Here is a 12825-nt window from a genome sequence, read left to right as displayed (position 1 = left end):
AATCTTTTGAACCTCCGTCCATAGTTCTTCAGGCACTCTGTCTACCAGATTTAATCCCTTGGATCTATGCATCACCTCTACTGTATAATCATAAAGGGTTTAATTTAGGTCATACCTGAATGGCCTAGTGGTTTTTCCCTACTTTCTTCAATTTAAGCCTTTACTTTGCAATAACAAGCTCATGATCTGAGCCACAGTCAGCCCCAGATCTTGTTTTTTCTGACTATATAGAGTTTCTCCATCTTTGTCTACAAAGAACATAATCAGTCTGATTTTGGTATTGACCATCTGCTGATGTCTATGTGTAGAGTCATCTCTTGGGTTATTAGAAGAGGAATTTCCTATATTTGACAAATTCTGTTCCCCTCTAAGCATCATGTCTATCAAGCTGCAAGATACAGGTCAGATGTTAGCATAAGTCACAGCTATGCAAATTTCCATTGCCAGGAAAACAAGGCTTGTATTAATTAGGGGTCTGCTTATACTTACATTTGTCAGGAATAAATGTTGAAGTAAAATGCTTGCTTATAAACATCCATAATATTGAAAGAATAAAAATGTCTTCGAATTTTCTCAAATATTCAAGTTAATATATAAACTGTCACATAGACCAGCCCAAATTATAGTCAATTCTTAATGATCTTGAATGCATATGATCTTTATTTAATTCATCTAAGGAAACTGCCAAAACTGCTGCTGACACCTGTAGAATCCATAGTATTTATTTGTTAACATTTCCTTCCATTAATAGTCATCACTTATCCCACTTAGTTTCAAGTGATATGCTGATTCCTTTAAGTTCATCTGATCCATTTAAGTTCCTACAATGATTCAAAATGTTTTAAAACAACACATGCACTAAGAAATTAGGACAGAGGCTGTACATAACTTAGAGATACAACAGAAATTGCCTTCCTTCTCACCCAAAATCCTAGTGTTCTATGGACATCCTTCTACACTGTGATTCAGGAAGCTCTTTCCTTTCAGTGCCTCATCTTAATCATCTGTGAGCATCTAGGAGACAAGAAAGCAATGCCTGCTCTTAACCACCTTGCCCTGGAAGGGATACCCATCCCTTCCACACACACATTTCATTAGCAAGAATAAGTTATTTATCCTACCAAAACCCGAGAAGCCTAAGCAGTATAGCCTAGGGATACATTCAGTCAGTACAAACACTGTCTCCTCATATATAAAATATACTAGAAGATAAAAGAAAAAAAGCATGGTTATTTGGAGTGCTGGGAGATAGGTCACCAATTTCAACAGCTTAATTCCAGAGAAGGCATCACTGAACAGATAACGGAGCAAAGGCTTGAGAGGAAGTGTGTGTGTGTGTGTGTGTGTGTGTGTGTGTGTGTGAAAGTCACTCAGATGTATCTGACTCTTTGCAACTCTATGGACTGTAGCCCTCAAGGCTCCTCTGTCCTTGGGGATTCTCAGGCAGGAATATGAGTAGATCCATATATGTGTATATATATGTGTGTGTGTGTGTGTGTGTGTGTGTGTGTGTGTGTGTGTGTGTGTGTATTTGAGAAAAGAGCATTTCAGTAAGAATGAACAGTCAGTTCAAAGGGCACGATGTAGGATGGTGCCTGGAAGGCTCAAGAAAAGGTAAGAAGGTTATCATGGTTTCAGCAGAGTACTGCGGGAGAGATCTGAGAACTAAAAGGAGCCAGTAGTTTTTATAAGCTATTCTAGACTGAACGCTTGTGTTCCTTCAAAATTCATACATTGAAGCTATCTCCAATCAGATGATATTTGGAGTTGGGACCTTTGGAAGGTAATTAGCTTTAGATGAAGTCACGAAGGTAGAGCACCCATAACAGAATTTATGTGTGCTAAGTCAATTCAGTCGTGTTCGACTCTCTGTGACCCTAAGGACTGCAGCCCACCAGGCTCCTCTGTCCACGGGATTCTCCAGGCAAGAACACTGGAGTGGGTTGCCATGCCCTCCTGCAGGGGATCTTCCCAACCCAGGGGTCGAACTCACGTCTCTTAGGTCTCCTGCATTGGCAGGTGGGTTCGTTACCACGAGCACCGCCTGGGAAGCCCAGTGCCCTGAGGAGCACAGCTGCTTGCCTCTACCGCAGAAGGTACAGCAGGAAGCTGGCTGTCTGTGAGCTGGGAAGGCGGCCTTTATCAGTGATTGAACCTGCCAGCACCTCAGTCTGAGACTTCTCAGCTTGCAGAACTGTGATAAATAAACGTCTGTTGTTTAATCTACTCAGCCTATGGTATTTTGTTATAGGAGACAAAGAAAGAAAGCTGAGCACTGAAGAACTGATGCTTTTGAACTGGTGTTGGAGAAGACTCTTGAGAGTCCCTTGGACTGCAAGGAGATCCAACCAGTCCATCCTAAAGGAGATCAGTCCTGGGTATTCATTGGAAGGACTGATGCTGAAGCTGAAACTCCAGTACTTGGGCCACCTGATGTGAAGAACTGACTCCTTGGAAAAGACCCTGATGCTGGGAAAGGTTGAGGGCAGGAGGAGAAGGGGATGATGGAGGATGAGATGGTTGGATGGCATCACTGACTTGATGGACATGAGTTTGAGCAAGCTCCAGGAGGTGGTGATGGACAGAGATGCCTGGTGTGCTGCAGTCAATGGGGTCTCAAAAAGTCAGACACGACTGAGCGACTGAACTGAACTGAACTGAGCCAAACTAATACACATTACATGTAAGTCTTTTTGCTTTACTCAAAAGAATAGAAAGGCCCCGTTGGTAGATTTTGAGTTGAAGGGTGATAGGATCTGAGTTACATTTTAACAAGACCATTCAGAATCTTATTTGAGAACACACACTGAAGTGGGGCAGATATAGGATAGTGGAGACCAGTTAGGAAACTATCACATACAACAGTTCCAATGAGGAAAGCCGGTAGGTTGGTCCCAGTTAGTAGCAAAGAAGATTGCAAGCAGTAGCAATATTCTGTATTTCAGGTAGAGTCAATACATGTGCTGACAGATTGGCTATATTTAATGAATGCATAAAAGAGGCAAAGATGATTGAAAGTTTTGGGGGCTGAGCAATCAGAAAGTGGGAGCTGTCAATGACTGATATGGGGGAGACAGTGAATGAAGCAAATGTGGAGGAGGGCAAAAGTAAAAATCCTTTTTTGGGCATGCTAATTTTGAAACAGCTATTCAACATCTAAATGGAGCTGTCAAGTAGTCCTCTCGATATACGATTCTGGAATCGGGGAGCAGTCTGGGCCAAAGATATAAATTTGGCAACTGTCAACTCATGGATGAGATTTAAGCCATGAAACAGATGAGATCACCAACTTAACAAGGAGAAAAAGAGAAGAGGTGTAAGGTCTGAGCCCTGAGCCAAAGCCACATCTAAAAGGTCAAGATAAATAAGACACAGCAAAAAGGAGCTAGAAAAGGCATAGTAGAACTGTGGAAAGTAATCCAGGAGAGTGTGGTATCCTGGGAGCTAAGTGAAGAAAGAGTTTTCAGGAAAAAAGGAATTATCAACTGTGTAAATGCAGCTAATAGGTCAAGTTAGATGAGAACTGAGAACTGCATTTAGCAACCTGAGAGTCTTTACTGACCTTGGTGAGAGCAATTTTAGTGGGACGTAATGTGTCAAAAGCCTGAGAAAAGTGAGCGTAAGAGAGAAACGAAGAGGGGACTCAGGGACTGGAGGTGCGAGTAACTCTTTTAAGGACTTTTTCCGCAAAGAGAAACAAAGAAAACAGGTTGGAGAGGAATTCTGTTAAGAGACATCTTTCTATTTTAAAATGAGCTAAGACCATGTTGTTTCCAATACATATCAGTGGTAAGATGCTTGAAATTAAAGTATAATTGCAGACATACTCTAATTTCCACATCTTCAGGTGCTACTAATAGTGTCAAATTTTTCAGTTCTGATTTGTTCAAAAATATAATTATTTTGGTTTTCCTTCTATGATTAACATATAAATATGCTTATTTGGCTCCACTAACTATTTAGTACTTTTTAAACATATTCTATCAACTAACACCATCTCACAATTCAACTTAAAGTTAGCATAACTACCATGTTGGGAAATTGTGGATGGTGTATACTTATCCATCTTTCCTTTCCTGCCAAAATATGACATACACTAGTGTTTTTCTCTTTAATCTGAAACATCAAATTGTTTCTCTCCTCCAGTTCTTTTGCTTAGAAGCAAGAAAAGCTGTATCCTCCAAAATCAGAAGAAATATGCACAATGTATATGTATAGGAGATGAGTCTAAATCTATAATCTCAGATCCCCGTTCAAACAAGATATCACTTTCACCATCCACGTCTCTACCTGCAGACTTAAGGCAACAGAGGACCACTGCTTATTTAGAAGCAAGATGCTCCTCAGAAAAGTCTGGCTATTCCACAGTCTTCCATCCGTAAGGAACGTTCATGTGGCAACTCTGCAGCGGACCATTGATAAGTTTCCAGTCAACAGCATATGGCTGAAGCATTTAAGAACTGATATTAGTAGGACTTCGGAAAAAAACTAGACGTCTATCAATAGTTACCCATTTTCCCCACAGTAGCAAAGCTTAACTTTCTGAGTCATCTTTTAGATCTAATTGAGCAAAAATATTTAGAGACCAGAAGTATAGAATGCAAATTTTTAAATATCTCTTTAAATAAACATTAAACACGTAATATAACTGTTCTAGTAAGAAAAAGCAGTGAAGTGCTACTCAATACTATTTTTTATTATTTCAGTAAGTGGTTACAAGTAAAATTAATTGAAACAGAACAAGAAGTAATTCAGTGCTTTCACTTGATCAAACATTTAATTAGAACCTATAATGTGCCAGGTTCTGTGCTAGGAATACAAGGATGAAAAAAAGACGTTTTTCTTGTCTTTGAAGAGCTCACATTCTATCAGGAAAGACAAAACTTGAAACAATGAAAATGTAATGTGGAAGGTGCTCTAATAAAATACTAGAGATAGGTACGAAAAGAAATAGAAGCATGGAGTGATTAATTCCATTATTTTCAGTGGGGAAAGTGAGAGAGGAGTTAGTATTTGAAGGGTGAAACTGTCATTCTAGAGTTTGCAGAGGGTTGGGGGAGGCCAGAAAGACAGGTGGAATAATTTAAAGCAGTATCTGGACATGGCAACCCCCTCCAGTATTCTTGCCTGGAAAATCCCATGGAGAGAGGAGCCTGGCGGGTCACAGTCCATGGGGTCACAAAGAGTCAGACACGACTGAGCAACAACACACAGTGGTATACCCATGACTGCAGAGGCTCAGCAAGAAATATTACTTCTCACTAGTGTGGAGGCTGAGAAGTCCAAGATCAAGATGCCACAGATTTTGTGTTTGGTGAGAACATGCTCCCTGGTTCATAGATGACCACCTAAATTGCTGCATCCTCCAATGGCAGAAGGGTCCAGAATCTCTCTTTCATAAGGGTACTAATATCATTCATGGGGGAAGGTCCCCTGGAAGAGGGCATGGCAACCCACTCCAGTACTTTTGCCTGGAGAATCCCATGGACAGAGGAGCCTGGAGGGCCACGGTTCATGGGGTGGCAAAGAGTCCAACATGACTGAAGGGACTTAATCACAGCGTAATCCCATGCATGAGGGTGCAGCTTTCATAACCTAATCACTTCTGAAAGGTCTCATCTCCAAATGCGATCTCCAGGGACTTTCCTGGTGGTCCAACAGTTGAGAATCCGCCTTCCAATGCAGGAAACGTGGGTTTGATCCCTGGCCTGGGAAGATCCCACATGCTGTGGAGTATGAAGGTGGGACATGCCTGAGAGCTTGAGCTCTGCAACAAGAGGAACCACAGTAATGAGAATCCCACGAGCCACCACTAGAGAGGAGACCCCGCTGGCCACAACTAGAAAAAACCTGCTCTCAGCAAGGAAGACCAAGCACAGCCAATAAAAAACAGAACAATTTCTTTAAAAAAATACCATCACAGTGGTAGTTAGGACTCCACATACAAAGTTTGGGTGGACATATTCAATATTCAGTCTATACGCTGCATGCAACCCACCTGCCAACGCAGGAGACATATGAGACGCGAGTTCAACCCCTGGGTCAGGAAGATACCCCCTGGACGAGGTCGTGGCAACCTGCTCCAGGATTCTTGCCTGGAGAATCCCATGGACAGAGGGGCCAAGAAGACAATAGTCCATAGGATAGCAAACAGTTGGACATGACTGAAGTGACTTAGCACACAGGCAGCACACATTCAGTCTATAAGAAGGGGTAACAGCAAAAACAAAGGCAGGTAAATATAACATTTCTTCCAAAATGGAAACATAAATAATCCTTATCAAAATTCTAATAGACGTTGTGTCTCATAATCAGGACAGTCAGAGAAAAAGATGGATTTTTCTTTCTAGAGAGTGTCTCTGCCAAAAAAGCACCTGGAAGAGGATCCCATTACTAAACATGACAGGGGGCAGACACAGAGGAAGCAAAGGAAGACTTGCTGTTGCTCAGTCGCTAAGTCGTACCTGACTCTTTGCAACCCCATGGACTGCAGGCTTCCCTGTCCTTCGCCATCTCCCAGAGCTTGCTAAGACTCATGTCCATCAAGTTGGTGATGACATCCAACCATCTCATTCTCTGTCGTCCCCTTCTCCTCCTGCCCTCAATCCCTCCCAGCATCTGGGTCTTTTCCAATGAGTCAGTTCTTCGCATCAGGTGGCCAAAGTATTGGAGTTTCAGCTTCAGAATCAGTCCTTCCAGTGAACACCCAGGACTGATCTCCTTCAGGATGGACTGGTTGGATCTCCTCTGATCATCAAGAGTCTTCTCCAACACCACAGTTCAAAAGCATCACTTTTTCAGTGCTCAGCCTTATTTATGGTTCAATTCTCACATCCATACATGACTACTGGAAAAAGCATAGCTTTGACTAGATGGACCTTTGTTGGCAAAGTAATGTCTCTGCTTTTTAATACTGTCTAGGTTTGTCACCACTTTTCTTTCAAGGAACAATCATCTTTCAATTTCATGGCTGCAGTCACCATCTGCAGTGATTTTGGAGTCCCCAAAAATAAAGTCTGTCACCGTCTCCATTGTTTCCCCATTGATTTGCCATGAAGAGATGGCATGATCTTTGTTTTTTGAATGCTGAGTTTTAAGTCAGCTTTTTCATTCTCTTTCACTTTCATCAAGAGGCTCTTTAGTTCTTCACTTTCTGGCATAAGGATAGTGTCATCTGCATATCTGAGGTTATTGATATTTCTCCCTGCAATTTTGATTCCAGCTTGTGCTTCATCCAGTCTGGCATTTTGCATAATGTACCCTGCATATAAGTTAAATAAACAGGGTGTCAATATGTAGCCTTGATGTACTCTTTTCCCAATTTTGAAGCAGTCCATTGTTCCATGTCTGGTTCTAACTGTTGCTTCTTGACCTACATACAGGTTTCTCAGGAGGCAGGTAAGATGGTTTGGTATTTCTATCTAAGAATTTTCCACAGTTTGTTGTGATCTACATGTCAAAGACTTTAGCACGGTCAATGAAGCAGAAGTAGATGTTTTTCTGGAATTCTTTTGCTTTGTCTATGATCCAACAGATGTTGACAATTTGATTCCTCTGCCTTTTCTAAATCCAGCTTGAACATCTGGAAGATCTCTTTCAGAAATCTATTATAAAATCTATATTCTTCAAAGTTTTAAGAGGCAAATAGAATTGTCTTGATATCTAATAACATGCAGACTTGGGCTTCAAGGCAAGTGAAAATACGCCTCACTTTATGTGGGATACAAGTATAAGCCTGTGTGAAGACATAGTACCCCCAAATAGTTACTTCCTGGGCAATGAAGGCATTTATACACTCCTCTGTCTTTATGAGGTAGTGTCAGTTTACATGTGACAGTCAAAGGCAGTAAGAGCCACATGGAAACTGTAAGTCAAGGAGGGTTGTGATAGGACCTTTTGGAAAAACTAGATAATAAGAGAAATTAAATTTTACTGTGAGAAAATTATGATAAATGATAGAACTGGAAATGTGGAAGTTTCAGAGCTAAAACTGGCTCTATGAAGTGTCCATGGGAAAGAGAGCTACACTTAAGAGACACGGACAGTAACCAGAGGGATGTCCTCCCCTGTACGAGATATTCCTACGGCTTTCTCACGGGCTGAATAAAGTCTCCCCCTCCCCCTTGTTTTCATTCCATATTTCCCACACAACCTTCTAAGTACAATAGTTTTCCTGGTGTAGAAAAATAGCTGAGCCAGAACAAGCAATCTAGTCAGCAGAAAGGGTGGGACTGTCAGAAGTCCTTGCTGAGACTGAATTACAGTCTAGCTTCTCCCCATGTCCAGTCAGCGTCCTTCACTGCTCTTCCCCAGGTGTTGACCCAAATACACTTTAACTCTTACAGCCTAATCTCTAGCTCACAGTTCAACGTCCCTGAAAACCCAGCCTCCGATCTCTGTCTTTAAGCACGGTAGAAACCAGGTGTTTTCACAACTGATCTGTCTCTCTCTCAGATCCGAATTAAATTCATTTTTAACAAACTACTCCTCTGTGATAGAAAGAGGTTTTAATGTCACTTCACCAAAGTTATTTTTTTTCAAAATCAGTTCTGTAACAATAAATTTATCTAATGAAAATTGTATAAACAACCTCAAGAAGCAAAGTAAGCGATTTGTTATCCAAGGAGTTGGTACAAAAAAGCTGAAAATGCCTAAAATTAGAGAGAATATCAGATTCTTTACCATCTGAGCCACCAGGGAAGACCTAGAGAGAATGCGACATTAAAAAAAAAAATCACCCAAAAGAAATGAAAAATTATTTCTGTTTCTCACAGTAAACTATTAGATATATGAACCTAGAAATAAGATGCTAAGAGATTTGACTTAGAACAAAAAAATTATTCAAAGCAATGTCAGCAAAATTAGGATGACTATAAGCAATTCATATTATTACTATAATACACTAAATGATTACTATGTCATTTATTGAAAATGAGATGAAAGTAGAAAAATTTGAAGGGTCAACACAGAAATTGGATATCAAAAAAGCAAATAACCCAATTTTAAAAATGGGCAGAAAGTCTAAATAGACATTTCTCCAGAGAGGACATACAGATAGCCAAAAGGCACATGAAAGGATGTTCAACATTGCAATTATTAGAGAAATGCAAATCAAAACTACAGTGAGGGATTACCTCAAACTGGTCAGAATGACCATCATCAAAAAGCCTCCAAATAATAAACACTGGAGAAGGTGTGGGGAAAAAGGAACTCTCCTACACTTTTGGTGAGTGTATAAACTGGTACGACCACTATGGAGAACAGTTTGGAGGTTCCTTAAAAAACTAAACACAGAGGTACCATCTGATCCAGCAATCCCACTCCTTGGCATATACCTGGATAAAACCATAATTTTAAAAGATACACGCACCCCGATGTTTATAACAGCATGGCTTACAACAGCCAAGAAATGAAAACAACTTAAATGTCCAGATGAATGGGTAAAGAAGATGTAGTATATATACAGAATGGAATATTAATCAGCCACAGAAAAGAAGGAAATAATGTTATTTGCAGCAACATGGATAGACCTAGAGATTACCATATTAATAAAGTAAGCCAGACAGAGACAAACATTATATGATATTGCTTATACACATGGAATCTAAAAAAAAAAAAAAAAGATACTAATGAATTATTTAAAAAACAGAAATAGATTCATAGGCATAGAAAACAAACTTATGGTTCCCAAAGGGGAAGGAGAAGAGGAGAAATAAACTAGAAGTTAGAGAATAAAACACACACATTACTAAAGTATATAGATAAGAGGTAACCAATAAGCCCCTACTGCATAGCACAGGGAACTATACTCAGTATCTTGCAATAAACTGTAAAGGAAGAGAATGTAAAAAGGAAGATGCATATGTGTATATTTATATATATAGATATGTGTAACTGAATCACTTTGATATATAGCTGAAACTAACACATTGTAAAATTAACTATATTTCAATTAAAAAGCTTTAAAAATAGAAATTGGCTAAAAATCAAAAAAAGATACAATTAAAACATAAAATTAACTAGAAAGAAAGAGGAAAATCACACCAAATATTACATTTTACCACCATTTTTTAGAAATAATCTACAGTTAAAATACCACATGGAAAACTGGCAGAAAAATCTTAGTGCTAAATGTTGTTGATACAAAAACTAACATTAAAAAAATATGTGAAGTAAACAGAAATTGAAAAGTTCACACAAAATGGTATTGGTTTTTGATGATAAAATATTGCTTTCCAAACATGAAATATAAGTATTGCAAAAATAAATCACCCTATAAGCCTCAGAATTCACCAACTATAACTTATTTAAAGTGTCCATATAAAGAAAAGTAAAATCCAAGAATCTCCAAGAGCTTTGAAAAGCATCCCCAAGTGCAAATTGTGGTAATCTTTGTAAGTAGTTAAAAGACATAAGATTTTGATAAATTGGTAGATGCAGCGTACAGTGAAGTTTCATTTGGGATATTTAATTTCAGAAAATTAGTTTTTGTAGAATTGATTTTCACTGCCTCTAGCAAGAAAGCCACTGGCCAATGCCAGGTAAAATGTACACTTTGTTCCAAGACTTCCAACTGAAGTCCTAGCATTAATATTGGCCAAGACAGTTTGAGTCATGCGCTCCTCCCAGTACCAGTGGCCATGGCCAGGAGTATGGAACATAGTGATCACTCAGGCTTGATTCTTGTGACACCCTCTGAACTGGAACAATAGTCAGGCTGATCTGAATCACGTGTACTGCAAGCAGGAGAGGAAAACTCTCGAAAGGAAAACTGGAATCTATTATTAGGTAAAAGGGATAGAGACACTTGGTACATATTTCATTATGAGACTTCAAATAAACTTTTTCTCGTTTAGCAGCTTTTCTCTAACCATTGCTAATGGAGCCAAGTCTAACCATGGCTTTCAGAAGAGGGCATCTTATCATGCTTCCACTTGTTCAACCCACTTGAACTCAGAAAGGAAATGAAAATGTTTTCTTCAAAAACAAAAATGTGTTTGTTCCCCAATAACAAGCTGTAAAGAAGAAATGTTATATGATTTCTTTAACCACTCTGCTGTTTTGCTTGGATTCCAACTCTCAAACTACTATTATTACTACACTTCTAATGATAAGGAAGAATGTTTCCAAGTTCAAGTAGATATAATTTGATGCATGTTTGATATATGATAGATATTAATTATTACTTAATTTCACTGAAAATAGTCTTTCTGATATACAGAAGTTTTTTGCTATATACCAGAATTTTTAATTATGTTAATTTTTTTAATTTGAACTATTATTACTTTCTATCATGTTTAATCTCTAAATCAATTAGCCCCACCCTGGATGACTGAGAGCTGGCATTTTTGTAATAAAGCACAATCAAAGTATCAATACAAGTGTCTAAACTGAATCTTCCTGGTAGCTCAAATGGCAAAGAATCTGCCTGCAATGCAGGAGACCCAGGTTTAATCCCTGGGTCAGGAAGATTCCCCTGGAGAAGGAAATGGCAATTCACTCCAGTATTCTTGCCTGGAGAATCCCACAGACAGAGGAGCCTGGTGGGCTACAGTCCATGGGGAGGCAAAGAGTCGGACACGGCTGAGCAACTCATACTTTCTTTTTTCCAAACTGAATCTTCATGTGATACCGAAAACGTTCTTACTTGTTTTCCTTCAATAATCATTCAGTAAATACACACTGTGAGCCATGCCCTGTTCCCAGCACTGAGAACATGGTTGAAACAAATGGCTTACCCTCATTTAAGAGAGGAAACGGAAAGCAAATAAAATAAGTAGATTCTATCAGGTATTGGTGACTATCAGGAAGAAACCAAAGCCGGGCAAAGAAACAGAGAGTGCACGGGGGCTGCTCTGGGTAGAGTGGTCAGAGTCTGGGGACACTCAATAAATAACACACTCAGTTCTATTTCACTTGAGAAAAAAAAAAAAATAAGGAAGAGACAAATAAGAAACCAAATGTCATCTGTTTTTTGTTGATAGCAGATGAATTTGTTAATAGTTTTTTGAATTTGGAAAACGCCTCTGATATCTGTGGGAAACAGGACTACATAATATTAAAACCTACAGTTTCACAGACCTGCCAACCCAGTTATAGTCGGTGTTAAGAAACTACAAGACCCCCTCGGGGTCAGACCCGTCTCCCAGCAGCACAGCAGACAGCAGAGGGAACTCAAACTTCCTGCAGGCAGCCAGATCCCAAGGAGGACAAGGCAAATGCTCCTAACTGTCCTTCTCAATCACCTCCTTCAGGGCAGAGTGAATGAGAGGGTAGAGACAGGACAGGAACGCCACTGAAGCCCCTATACCACACGTAGAGGGAAACAGAATGGTAAAAACAAGAAAGATCTTCCTGAACTTACATTTTTCTCTAACCACATCCTGCTGCTTAGGTGCAGGTGCAAAGTAGGTGGGGAGAGAGTTGGTTTGGTTTAACTGAAAACACATCCTGATATTCACAGAAAGCAGGGGTGGGGAGGAGGATGGGAGGAGGATCACTGAGAGTGTCTCGAAGAGATTAATTGTAGAAAAAGATCATAGAATATAAATTGGATAAGGAGAAAAGTGAACCCATTAAGACAGGAGCAGACAATGAATAAGTAGTACAGTAAATGGATTAGATCCAAATGCAATCAATGTTTGAGGCAGGGAATCAGTAAGTGACTTAGAAACCTACAGATAGTGGATTTAGTCAGGAACAATGGCCCATTAAAGATGTCCACACACTAATCCCCTGAACTTCTGAATATGTTATCTCTTAAGGCAAAAGGGACCTTGTGGATGTGATTAAGTTAAAGATCTTAAAGTGGGGACCACGAGGGCC

Source organism: Muntiacus reevesi, chromosome 1 (genome assembly GCF_963930625.1).
Source record: "Muntiacus reevesi chromosome 1, mMunRee1.1, whole genome shotgun sequence".
Taxonomy (NCBI): Eukaryota; Metazoa; Chordata; class Mammalia; order Artiodactyla; family Cervidae; genus Muntiacus; species Muntiacus reevesi.
The sequence above is the reverse complement of the archived record's forward strand: the minus strand, read 5'-3'. Positions refer to the sequence as shown.